The sequence below is a fragment of the Cibotium barometz genome, chromosome 63 (genome assembly GCF_041138505.1).
Source record: "Cibotium barometz isolate CiBa-2024 chromosome 63, ASM4113850v1, whole genome shotgun sequence".
Taxonomy (NCBI): domain Eukaryota; kingdom Viridiplantae; phylum Streptophyta; class Polypodiopsida; order Cyatheales; family Cibotiaceae; genus Cibotium; species Cibotium barometz.
The window spans coordinates 11,533,745-11,547,579 of NC_141108.1; the positions used below are offsets into that span (position 1 = coordinate 11,533,745).

General features: G+C 36.8%; 1 pseudogene; it reads right to left on the bottom strand.

Moving 5' to 3' along the window:
• Nucleotides 1-9,477: 9,477 nt before the first annotated feature.
• On the bottom strand, nucleotides 9,478-13,232 carry LOC147603684 (trihelix transcription factor ASR3-like; annotated as a pseudogene).
• Nucleotides 13,233-13,835: the final 603 nt, after the last annotated feature.

Below are 13,835 nucleotides of genomic sequence, written 5' to 3' on the forward strand. Positions count from 1 at the left end.
GGATGCACGACATATGGTCAGCCAAAACATGCTATGAGCCCTTTTGCACCAGTGTGACAGAGAAGTTGAACTCGAGCAGAATCAACAGCAGCCATCTAGTGGTATAGGGTTTATTGACAAGGTAAAGGAGAGCTTGATGGTCCACAAAGAAAATGAACTTAATTGCCCCAAAAGATAATGGTCTACAAAGAAAATGAACTTAGTTGCTAAAAGGTAATGGAAAAACTTTTTAACCATGTAGACCATGGCTAACCCTTCCCTCTTTTTTGTGTGGTGGTGTAGTTTTGTTATGCCTCGTATAGTTGGCAACTAGCAAAGCTAATAGGGAAATCCCTATTGTGTTTGCTGGGTTGAGTTAGTACACACCCAATTGCAAAGGTGGAGGCATCTATGTGAACATGGAATATGATGTCCCAATTGGGGGACCTTAAGATGGGAGCGCTCTTCGCCAAGGATTTCTTCAGGGTATTATACGCCTATTGGCACTCCTTTATCCATTAAAAAATGATTAGAAGTCCATAGAGGGAACAAGCAATGTCGGTGTACAAGAAGATGAAATGCCGATAATAACCGACATGTCCCATGAAGCGCTGGACTCCCTTGAAATGGGCTAGCGCTGTGACAACTCAAGAATGAGTGTCATACCTTATTGTCGTATGTGGAGATTTCTTGTTTTGAGACAATGTGTCCCAAGATTACTCCATGCCAAACCCAAAATTGGCATTTAAGGGAATTGAGGGAGATACGGTATAGTCAACATCTCTTTAGCACTTTCCGTAAACACTCTAAGTGTGCTTTCCAAGTAGAGTTGACACAGAGGTCATCCATGAAGACTTCAAGGAATTTTTGAAGATATTCCTTTTATAGGCTGTGCACATTAGGCATTGGAAGGTGCGCCTGGGGCGTTGGTTAGCACACAGATGGCATAACACGATATGCATAAGTGCCCCACCCGATCGCGAGGTAAAGGTTGTTTTATGTTGATCCCACTTGATTATATCTAAAGAATCCATCTATCTGATTCACATCACATCTCATCTCATCTCTGATTCACATCACATCTCGTCACATCTATTCACATCACATCTCATCACCTCTATTCTCATCACATCTCGTCACATCTATTCACATCACATCCTTCCATCCATTCATTCACACCTATCTGATTCTCATCACATCTCATTACATCTATTCACATCACATCCATACATCCATTCATTCACACCTATCTAACTCTTATCACATCTCATTACATCTATTCACCTCACATCTCATCACCTCTATTCACATCACATCCATCCATCCATTCATTCACACCTATCTGATTCTCATCACATCTCATTACATCTATTCACCTCACATCTCATTACATCTATTCACCTCACATCTCATCACCTCTATTCACATCACATCCATCCATCCATTCATTCACACCTATTTGATTCTCATCACATCTCATTACATCTATTCATAGAATTTAAACATAGAATTTAAGAGAATTCTAATTTTGATATAAAGATTCTTTACGCATTTATTTATGCATAAAAATCAACTTCAGTGGGAATAACACTTTTATAAAAATCCTTTTATGCATCTATTTATGCATAAAAATCAACTTTAATGAGAATAACACTTTTGAAATAAAAATAAATCCTTTATGCATCTTTCTATGCATAAAATCAATTTTAATGAGAATAACACTTTTGAAAAAAAAAATCCTTTATGCATTCTATGCATAGAAATTAAATTCAATGAAAATAACACTTTTATAATAAAAAAATTTCATTATGGATCTTTCTATGCATAGAAATTAAATTCAATGAAAATAACACTTTTATAATAAAAAAAATTCCATTATGGATCTTTCTATTCATAGAAATTAAATTCAATGAAAACAACACTTTTATAATAAAAATTTTCATTATGTATCTTTCTATGCATAGAAATTAAATTCAATGAAAATAACACTTTTATAATAAAAAATTTCCATTATGCATCTTTCTATGCATAGAAATTAAATTCAATGAAAACAACACTTTTATAATAAAAATTTTCATTATGCATCTTTCTATGCATAGAAATTAATTTTAATAATTAATATCAGTGATATCCATGCATATTCATAGGTGAATATGTACATGGAGTAAATTAGAATATTTCTTTTAGAATGCACAAATGGTGGGAATTACTCTTTTGGAATAACATAAAAATAAACTTTCTTTTCCACAAAATTCTAATTTTTTTTGCCATAACCTCCTTTGTATGGCTGACCATTTCTCTTTTTTATCATTCTATTTTCAACTCAAATTAACCCCAATTAGATGTAAAGGACTCTAATCTACATAATTTTTAATTTTCAAGAGAGTAAACAATAAGAAAAGTTTAATTATTCTTTTTGTTAATCATCCTAGGATAAAGAAGGGCTGAATTGTAAAGAAAAGAAGGGGGTGGCCTTTTCATCAAGGCATAGCATTAGAATTTACTTCAATCAATTATGAAACAAGAAAAACAAGAAAACCATAGATTTAAAATTAAAAAGTAAGAAAAATTTAGCTTACATGGAGTTGTAAGCTTTCCTTTGGCTTGAGGGATTGAGGATTCTACTCTTGTTTGAAGCAAGAGTGGCCACCAATTACTTTGGAGAGGATTAAGCAAAAAACAATTGAATTATCAAGAAAATTCAATGTAAATGGCTCTGAGTAGGAGTAGAGTAACAATGCATAAACACTATTAAGCTTTTACAAAGGGGGAGGCTTCTATTTATAGGAAAAAGTGAGCCTCTAACTAAGCAAACTGATTCTAGAATTTTCTAGATCAGTTTGGTCAATTTTTGACCATTTTAGGTCAGTTTAGCTTACTTTTGGATCTAGCTGAAATAGGAGAGAGGAGAGATGAAAATATCTCATTATTTTTTAGTTTAAAACTCCTCCACACATGTGAAATAGGCGTCTCCTTCATGAGGGGAGATCCCCACACTGAGGTGTCAAAAATGCATCATTTCCTCTAAATATCTCTTCTTTTTTAACTAATAAACCTTGTCCTGAGTCAACTCTTCATCTTATGTGAGCGTTTACTCATTTTTGGGGGATTTTCTTTTATTCTTCAATTTATCTCCTCCCTACATTTGGATTAATCTTATTGGTCCATAGGAACCTTAATTGGACCATAATCTAAAAATTTCTAAAAATCTAGATCCTTAGGCTAAGGTCCTTTATACCTATTTTTAATTAATTCCAATTGCACATTGGAAAGTTCTTTTTGAATTTTTGTTTCAGGGGAAATCATTTTAGACACTAGGAGGATTTTTATATCAAAAAATATCTTAATTTTGAATTACCTCCCTCTAGACATTTTCTCTTTCCAGGACAAAACAGGGTAAAACAGGATCTTTCTTTTATTTTTGAGAGGGGAATAATTATAAGATCAGAAGGGGAGGTTCTTACACCTGCACACCTCAACAGCTGGAGGGAGGAATCTTACATCCTACCCCACTTAAAAAACGCGAGATGTCCTCATCTCGCAAACTAGAGGACAACTCTTTCCCTTAAGATCCAACTGATTCTGGGGTTCTTATAGTCTGGTGAACCCAACAGAATCCTGAGAAAAAGATCCCTTATATAGAACTCATCATTAGATAACACATCACTCATATCATATCATTCAAATCCTTATCACAATAGTGGTCCATTAGACCGAAATTTCCATTTGAACAGTCCTTCACATGGGAATTTTCAATTATACATATTTTTAATTTGACATCCCTTAACTTGATCCACTGGGTCAAGTGTTAACAGTAGCAATTTTGTCAGCACAATCCACTAATCTCATAGTGATTTGTTGAAGTCATTATCATCGTTCCAGTTACGAACATCATCACAGGGACTCGTCCCATTCACCCTCATTGTGGTTTTGCTCAGCTTATCGCTTTTCAACTAAAACTCAGGAATCATCATTTTTCAATCAGAATCCAAATCAACTCACAAGTTCTCAACTAGAATTTAAAAATCATATCAACCACATTCGAATTCATCATTTGGATAGCATTTATGCTTATAATTTCAAGGTCTTAGATTTACTTGTATATATAGCCAGTAAAGAGCTGCAGTTATACCCTTGGTATATACGGTAGTCATGGTCCTTGGAATTTTAAGGTAAATAACATCATGTCTAGGTCTCAAGCAAGTCAGGGATCCCATGCAATTACGGTACTTCCATCTGAAGACCCAATTACTAATTTATGAATTTCAGTCTGAATATCAAATTGTATGAATTTCATCACACATTTCTAACTTTTTTCTGTTACTTCATAAATTTTTGACATTTTGGCTTCTCAGTGGATCCACATTAGCCAATTTTGCTCTGATACCAGTTGATGAAAGATCCTTGTCCCCACCGCGCAACGAATTCAGGGGTGCTAGCAGCAGAAGTAGCACTTCTTACGCAGGGTAGGGTCCCTCACTTGGGGCCTCGTCCACACGGATATCCGAACAAGAGACTAATCCATCAGCTCTCCCAAAACTGAACCCGGAAAAAACTTGCCTCGCTCGGAAAGCACGGGCGATTCCTCAAGGATAATTTTACTCTATTGTAGTCAAAAGCCTTAACTAATTGAATTGATTTGACCGAACCCATAAGTCCCATAGTCAGATCAAGGAAAAGATTACACTTGGATCATAGAGACCAACGCTTTTTTCCTCATTGAGAGGCACAGCCGTTGATTCTTTTCCATAGAATAATTTTTATCCGGGATTTACTTCATCTATTATACCATAACAGAATTGAGTCTCATTTAGAGATCCATTAGTCTAGCCTAACCCCATCCAGCTAACCCCAGTCTTGTGGGTTAGCCAACCGCCCAACCACTGTAGTGATGGGATCCATTTAGAATTTGGTTAGGTTTTGTCCCGGGTACTAGGGAAAAGAGTTCCCAGGCTCCCTAGCCGGATATTCATGCAAACTTAAAACTAGTCACACCACTTACACACCCAATATGAAATTGCCTTTTTCACAAAATCAATTGTCTTTAAAATAATCATTTAATGAAACCATAGTGTCACTGATCATAATCCTCTAAAATATCTGGTTGAATCCTAATTTTTCTAATTTTTCCTTCATCGGTGTACCTATGGCATCATTGGCAACCAGAACGCTCACCACCTGTCCACTCAAGGGCCTTCTAGCTCATAGTACTCGGCAATATATTCACATATCAAAATGGAATCTTCGTTGAAGATCAGTAAGATCAATCAATGGATCCATATAAAAGAGCCATGGACTCATCTGTTGAGGACCAGCAAGGTCAATCAACCAAATCAAACAAACCAAAAACCGAATACCATAGTTACTTACTTGGCATCGGGCTATGGAGACTCTGTCGGATTCAAATCAATGAAGGCTTTGACAAGTAGCGGATTGGCACTCCCCGTCACCGCTATACTCCCGCACTCATCATATCGAGGTGGTTGCTAATCCAACCCTAATCACTCAAGCAAGAGGGAGAGAAGAAGCAAGAGGGAAGTAAGAGAGAATAAGTGATTAGCACTAATCACTCCTAAATCCTAACCCTAACACCAAACATACTAGATTAGAGTTACGAGAGAGAGAGAGAGAGAGAGAGAGAGAGAGAGAGAGAGAGAGAGAGAGAGAGAACACTCCACATCTATTGCATAAATGGGAGAATGAGTTACAAACAAGAGAAATTGGCTTTTATAGTTCCTAGCCTTTTCCCACTAGGCTACCTAAGAGTAAGTGACCCGAGGTGCCCAAAAAATCCTTACAAGGTTTTTCTTTATGGTTTGGACAACTAACCGAGATCATCTTGTCTGTCCTCGAAGCTCAAAACAGCGAGTCATGAAAAACGACAATAAAATCATGAAATGACAACTCAATTCTATTTTTGAAAAAAAATTCCAGAATGTACCTTTTTTCAAATTTATGGAGACAAAAGACACTTTCATGTCAAACATTTTTAAAAAACCACTACTTTTGTGAAAAAAGAATGCACAAAACATTATTTACAATTTACTCTAAATCTAAAAACGTCCAATTGAAAAAAGAACTACAAAGGAGAAGAAACTCTTCCAATTGACTATAGGAGAGTCATTTGGAACTTTCTTTAAAATATCAATTATTTTCTGGCACAAGTGTCCAGAATTTTTTAACTCAAATCCATACACAAGAATTTCTATACCATGGAAATTAAGCATGTCCACATGTCATCGAATTCCACTTTTCTTTCCTTTTTTGTTTTGTTTAAGTATATCTAGATCATACTTTCCCTTGAGCATGGATAAGTTTTGTATCAATACAGGTTTCTAGACTGTGTGTTATCCACAAACTGATAGGTGGTAAAATTGACGTTAATTTTAGACCCAATATAATTTGATGAAACTCTCTTACATGGGGCTAGTGCATTGTCTAAGAAAATAAATTTCCTTTGTATACAAGGTTAATCCAATGGTGGTTGAATATAAGCATATTTTGATATTAAGACATGTAGGTATATGGAGTCCATGGGCATAGAAGAGGTTTATTGAAACCAAAGATGCCTCTAGATTTAGATAGAAATCCAACAATCCAAACAATCAAATTTTAGATGGTAGTGAGTACTACAATTTATCAATTTACTTTATTTTGATTTGATAGTTTGATTTAGAGCTATAGTCTTTGCAAAAACACTGTTTTTAGTTTATAACAGTTAGGTTTTGAGCCATGAAAATGACAACAGTTGTCATTTTGAAAAATAATAGAAATTTGGATTCTAGAACTGGAATCCTGAAGACTGACATTTCTATCATGACAATGAAAGTTCTGTCTAAAAAAAGAGAAATTTTGGTCCATAATAACCGAAAATTTCAATTTGTCGATGGAAATTTCAATTCGTCGATGGAAATTTGAATCCATCGACGGAAATTTGGATTCTATAATCCAAGTGGATTCTGGAATCCATAATTCTCATCCATAATCCAAGTGGATTCTAGAATCCAAATTCTCATTGACAAATTTTTTTTCTATCAATGGAATTTCTTTCCGTCGATAGACTAAATTTTTCATTCAATAAAAGTGAAATTTTCAGTTATTATGGACCAAAATTTCTCTTTTTTTGGATAGAAATTTCACTATCACAATAGAAACGTCAATCTCTCAATGGAGTTTTGGATTCTAAAATCCACTTTGTCAACAAAGTGGATTCTAGAATCCAAATTTTCATCAAAAGGACATCTATTGTCATTTTCATGGCTCAAAATCCAACTGTTATAAACTATAAATTATGTTTTTGCAAAGATTAACTCTAAATCGAACTGTTAGATTAAAATAAAGTAAACTAATAAATTGTAGTACTCACTATTGTCTAAAATTTGACCGTTTGGATCATTGGTTTTCTATCTAAATCTAGAGAACTCGTTTCTTTCAAATAAGCCTCTTCTATGGCTATGGTCCATATACCTACTTATCTTAACATCAAATATATGCTCTAATCCAATGATTAGGATGAAGTGCAATTATTGGGATGAAGTTAGTTAAATTCTTCTAGAAGAAAAATCACATTTTTGTAATTCTAAGTAAATAATGTATTATACATTGTACATAGACATATGTGAATTATTAGTAGTAGTTTTAAAGAATATTAGATCTTGTCATTGACTGTGTTTTTTCCATTTTGGTATTTGACATGAAAAGTGGAAATTTTTTCACCTTTAAACTAACAATATTTACATGTTTTAAAAGAAGTTTGAAACTATACTTATTTTGCAAAAGTTATAAAAACAGTTCTCTTTAATGTCTCCAAAAGATTGTAAAATTGATCAATATTTAGGACTAGTGAAAAAATCAAGATAGCCTGTTGCAAACGACAACTCATGACTCATGAATATTTTTCATGACTCATTGTTTTAAGACTTGGGAGCATCTTTAGGGTGTTTCCCTCATCAAATTACAAGATTTACAATATAGTGTGGGCGCCCATTACATAAGTGTGTGGACATAGTTGTTGTAGGAATGTGTTAACCATATGTAGTTAATAATCGGTCATAGGTGCGGCAAGTAAGTCTCTGTGAATTATCTATTAAAACCAGAAAGTCCTAGAAAAGATCGCAAAACAATGACATTCTCTGGCATTGGCTAGAGAAATTACCGTGACTTTCTTGGGATCCATAGCCACTCCATCAGGTGAAACAATATGACCCAAATATTCTATTTGAACCAAACAAAATGTTGTTTTATCTACATATTAGCATATAAAGAGTTTTCCCTTAAAGCTTGAAAAACTGTATAAAGGTGATATTCATGTTCTATAATATACTTATTGTATAGTAGAACATCATCTATAAAATCCACTATAAACCAACCCATGAATGGCCTAAGAATGTCATTCATGAATATCATAAAAGTAGTAGGAGCATTGGTTAGCCCAAACGGCATCACCAAACACTCATAAAGACCAAAACTGGTCCTGAAAGCTATCTTATATACATCATCATCTCTTACCATTATTTGATGGTAACCACTTTTTAAATTTGTCTTACTAAATATTACGGCACCATGCAAGGTATCTAAGAGATCGTTGATTCTTAGCATTGGGTACTTATGTTTAATTGTAAGCTTGTTCAATATTTCTGTAATCAACATACATACGAAAAGTACCATCCTTTTTCTTAAGAAGTAAAATTAGGGAGGCAAATGTGAGAAGCTAGGGCATATCAAACCTTTTGAAGATATTCATCTATCACATTCTTTACCTCATTCTCTTACTTCAAACTCATGTGATAGGGAGGTCTATTCACAAAGTTTGCTCTTGGAATCAACTCGACTCTGTGCTCAACATTCCTACATGGAGGTAAAGCAGGAGGAAGTTCATATTTAAAAACATCGTGAAAGTATGATTAAAATTGTTCAGCTAAATCATGAGCAACAAAATTGGACTCCCTTGTCCACCTCGAGTTCTATTTTTTCTAAATTAAGTAAATAGCAAAAATAAATGGACTTACATTCTAGCCACCAACAATCGATTGAGAAGATCTGGTTCACCCTTGATGAGCAAACGCTTCCCTTGGTGCTTGAACTGACAAACATGCATATTAAAGTCCATTATTGGCTTCTTCCTTGCATACTATTGTTTACCTAGCACGATATCAAAGCATGCTAGTCAAGTAATCTCAAAGCCTAACTTGTCGACATAGCCTTGTATCTGTAGGTTAAGATGACCCCACATACTTGTCCCATACCCATGTGCCCTTGACATTCGCTAGCTCCACTATATATTTATAATCTCTAGAAGCAAAAAAACTAAGAGTGGTCGGTGAGGTGATAGAGGGGGGAAAGGGGGTGATCGGAGAGAGAGAGAGAGAGAGAGAGAGAGAGAGAGAGAGAGAGAGAGAGAGAGAGAGAGAGAGAGAGAGAGAGAGAGAGAGAGAGAGAGAGAGAGCTACATCTTCTCAACAATCTAAGAAAATGCCAAGCTTAAAATATGGTGTAATTTTAAAGCTTGTTTGGAATCTTTACTAATGCCTCTACAAGCTTCCCTAGCACAAGCACAAGGCTCTCGACATGCTCCTTCCATTGGGTTTTATCAAGATGACAATTGAGGTTTTGGGAATCCATATGGGCTATCAAAATTATGTTATTACTTTCTAGTAAAGTACACAATTCCCTAGTGAACTCGCCACATTCTCCAATAGAGGGCCACTTCCTTTTCTTTTGGCCAGGTAGGATATCAGGTTCTTCTTCTCACGTCCATCCATGCTAAAATTTTCATTCTTCTCCTCATCTAACCTTGTGATGAAGTGAGGATTTCAATTGGGGGGCTGTCAATCTCCTTCTCACCATTCATAGATAGATTCTCTTCAACAAGGGGTGCTCAATATCTAACAAAATCCCATCATTTGTGACTTGCCACCTGCTGTCGAAGATCATGTCAGGAGCAGAGCAGGAGTTGATGCCAAGAGATTTATCGAGGGAGTAAAAAACCTCATGGTCAAAGTAGCCGGGAAGCATATTCTTTCTGACATCATTTCTCATTAGCTAGGACTGTTTGCCTCATAGGGTTTGCCAGTCTTGGATTCTCTTTTGTAGTGTGCAGAGCGGTTGCACCATGTCTTGCAGCATTGGGTAGCCGACTTAATCACGCCCATGCATTTGTAGAAATGGGAGACAGAGAGCCACAATGAAACGTTGTTTGCCCTAGCTATCTCAATCTCTCTCTCCCTCTCCTCTTTCACCTTGGACCACTTGGCCTCCTCCACCCTTTTTGCCTCTATTAGAATAAGGGTTTCGTGTGGTGAGACTAGCACGGATACCTCCCCACTCTAGACCTCTCTTCTGCTCCCATCAACACACCTATGAAGGCATAGCAGGAGTCACCGCCATCGCGATCGCCACGTCCTCCTCCTGCAGCACCTTCTAGAACCTTGATAGGCCTGCAAACGAGCCCGCATGAAAGGTTAGACCTTAATAAATAAAAAAAAGTCCATGTGGGCAGCCACGGCGCCGACATAGCCTGCCCACAAGGTTTTTTTTAAAAAAAATTTTGTTTACTAATCCTAAACAAAAAAAATTAAAAAGGTGCCTTTTTTATTATTTTTGTTTACTAATTCTAAATAAATTTTTTTAAAAAAAAGGCCATGCCAGCATGGCCTACCCACAAGGCTTTTTTTTAAAAATTTTTGTTCACTAATCCTAACAACCTCCAAAGACTTAGCAATCAAATAGAGAGAGTAAATCAAGTACTTAAAGCCAAGTCAGGGTAGTAACCTTTTGATACTTCCCACGAACCCAAATTGATGCATTCACATATAGGTCCTCAGATGCATCATTGTGTGTGTGTGTAACGCACAAAAAACAAATAAACTAATGTATACAAACTAGAGAGAGAGAGAGAGAGAGAGAGAGAGAGAGAGAGAGAGAGAGAGAGAGAGAGAGAGAGAGAGAGAGAGAGAGGTAAGAGTAAGTGTATGAGTGAGAGAGGGGCCAAGGGAGAGGAGAAAATAAGTACATGTTTATTTGAGTGATTATGTCTATATGTGTGTTAAAGAGATAGAGGGAGAGAGAGACAATTTTGTGAGTGCATGGGTATTTTTATGTATGTTGTGAAGGGCGAGTTGTCAAACTCATCCACCACTTGTACGCTTTGCCGGTTAATGAGAGGCTAGCCTCTATGGGCTGTATACGGCTAGGCTGCTGTCGCAGCGCGTGCAAATCTGACCACTTCGCTAGAAACATATTGACTGAATCCTTGTTTCTCTCCTTTTCCTCGCCACCAAAACTAGGCAGCTTTAAGTCTTTTAATAACGACGAAGCTGTCGCTACGGACGGCCCCAGCTAAAGTTGCTGGGTACCAAAGGCAATGCTAACAAAACAAGGATATTGCCAACGTGTCACAAAGTTTTGGATACCTAAGAGGGTACATAAAATTAAGGCACCAAACAGAAACACCAAAGGTCCAGCAATAGTGTATAAGTCTAGCCCAATAAAGAAAGGTCAATTACTCACATTTGATAGCTCGGGAAGCATGTCCATAGCATTGCAACATCGCACACGACCCATTGTAATCACAAACAAACAAGGAAATAGATAGGGTTACGGTTAGCACTCGCCACCCAACCATAGGCTCCAAACTGAATACTACCTTAAGCCACCCACTACATTTATGTGAGAGGAAAATCACTGGTTTAAACCCTTCACAAAAATAGAGAAATGAGTCATTGCCAGGAGAACTTCCTCCTGAGAGGCCAGAAGATCATGCCATTGATCTAATTCCTGGTAGTACTTCACCGAATAGACCGCCGTACCGTGTTAGTGCTGGTTGGGACATGATAGCGATGATTTGGCTGAGCAGTTACCGAGAAGGTCTTCATTTTAGTATTTTGGCATTGGTGGGATAGCTAATGATTTTTGTATTTTAGCATGTTTATGTATGTTTATGCACGTGTGTGTGTGTGTGTGTGTGTGTGTGTGTTTGTGTGTGTGTGTATGTTCATGTTATATTGTGCATGTGTGTGCTTATGACTCAATTTTACTTTTATAGGACTCTGATAATGATATGGAGTACAACATCTTATGGCCTACAACTTAAAGGCGCACTAGAACAACACCATTTATGATATGAGCAAGCCTTGAAATACACATCAAGGGAAGTTTAATGTAAACAATGCATGAATTTCCTGGCTATGGAGAGTGCTCAGGTAATGTATGTTTTCTTAATAGAAATATATGTTTTCTTAATACAAATGTATGTTCTAATCAAAATTTTCTCAATGATTCTTAGGGCTTATGACTAGTGGATATCATGCTTGTCCTATTTGCGGACCAATGTTGAATGCAAGGAGACCAGAAGCCTTAAAGAAGATGATATATCAAGGACATATAATCTTTCTCCCTCAACTAGATCATGACTTAAGAGAAGGATCGCTTGGACGACCACCAAGGCCAATGAAAGCAAGCGATTGAAAAGCACTATGGTTAGAGGGTAGGGGTACATATTTGCCATTTGGAATGAAAAGGCTTTCTATTCTTCATGACCTCCCATATTGGGATGATTTATGACCTCCCATATTGGGATGATTTATGAAAAGGCTTTCTATTCTTCATGACCTCCCATATTGGGATGATTTATTGATTAATCACCTCTTAGATCCCATGCACATCTTCAAAAATGTAGGGAGTCTAATATGGGATCATCTCATTGGGGCAAAGGATAGTAGATCTGCACGTGAAGACCTTAGGGAAGCTAACATCATGGAAAGATACTGGGCAAGAGTACATGGAGATGGGAGGATTGAATTACCTAAGGTACCTTGGATCCTTACCAAAAAGGAACATAAAAGGGTGAAGGGGGTTATTTCATCATTTCGTACTCCTACAGGACACATGCATTGCCTTCGTGGTGCATTTACAAAGAATGACAAGCTCAATGGTATAAAATCACATGACTGGCACAAATTTCTCTAGGTAAATTCTAATTCTTTGATGATATTCTACATATTTGATTACTATAACTTTCTTATGTGAGCTTGTGAAAAAATTCTTACGCAACAATTTGTTACTTGTAGTTTGTTTTATCGGTTGTTGGCGATTTGTGATTGCTCGATTCCTGACCTCCGTTCAACCATACACAAGCTGTCATCCCTTGTTTGATGGATTTCACAGAAGGAGGTTCCCATTTCTTCTATCGAACAAGCCAAGCTTAACTCAATCGAAGAAGTTTGTCTTCTTGAGAAGTACTTTCCGACAAGCATCCTAACAGTCCAAGTGCATCTACTAGTACATGTGGTGGACGAAGTATCTATAGCAGGTACTGTACATAGCTGTTGGATGTTTTTCTTGGAAAGATTCATGAAAACTCTCAAAGGTTTTGTGCAGCAAAGAGCAAGGCGGCCTGAGGGGAGCATGGCTAAGGGGTGGCTAATACAAGAGTCACTAGTGTACATTTCTGAGATCCTTGGTCGAAAGGACAAGGATATGCCTCTGTTGTGGATAAATAAGGACAATGAGAAGATAGTTGGTGAGGTCCCTCAAGGTAAAGGAAAGGACCGAAGAATGAATTCAACACTAGCAGAGAAGGTCAACAAGTTTTGTATGTTGAAGATGCGAAGGTGGAACGAAGAAATGCACGACAAGCCTTTAAGAGACAAAATAGACAATGAAACATCAGGTACCCTAAGGAATTGGAGGATTTGCCTCCTTTCATGAGCCTAAGATGGCTAGACAATGCTTTAACAAAGGCTCGAGAGAAGAGGGTCAAAGAGTCACTGGCATCGAATGGGAGTTCTCTAGAGGTTGCAGTGAAAAGGTATATAATTAATGATCATTACTACATTACTTGTATTTATTGTATGACT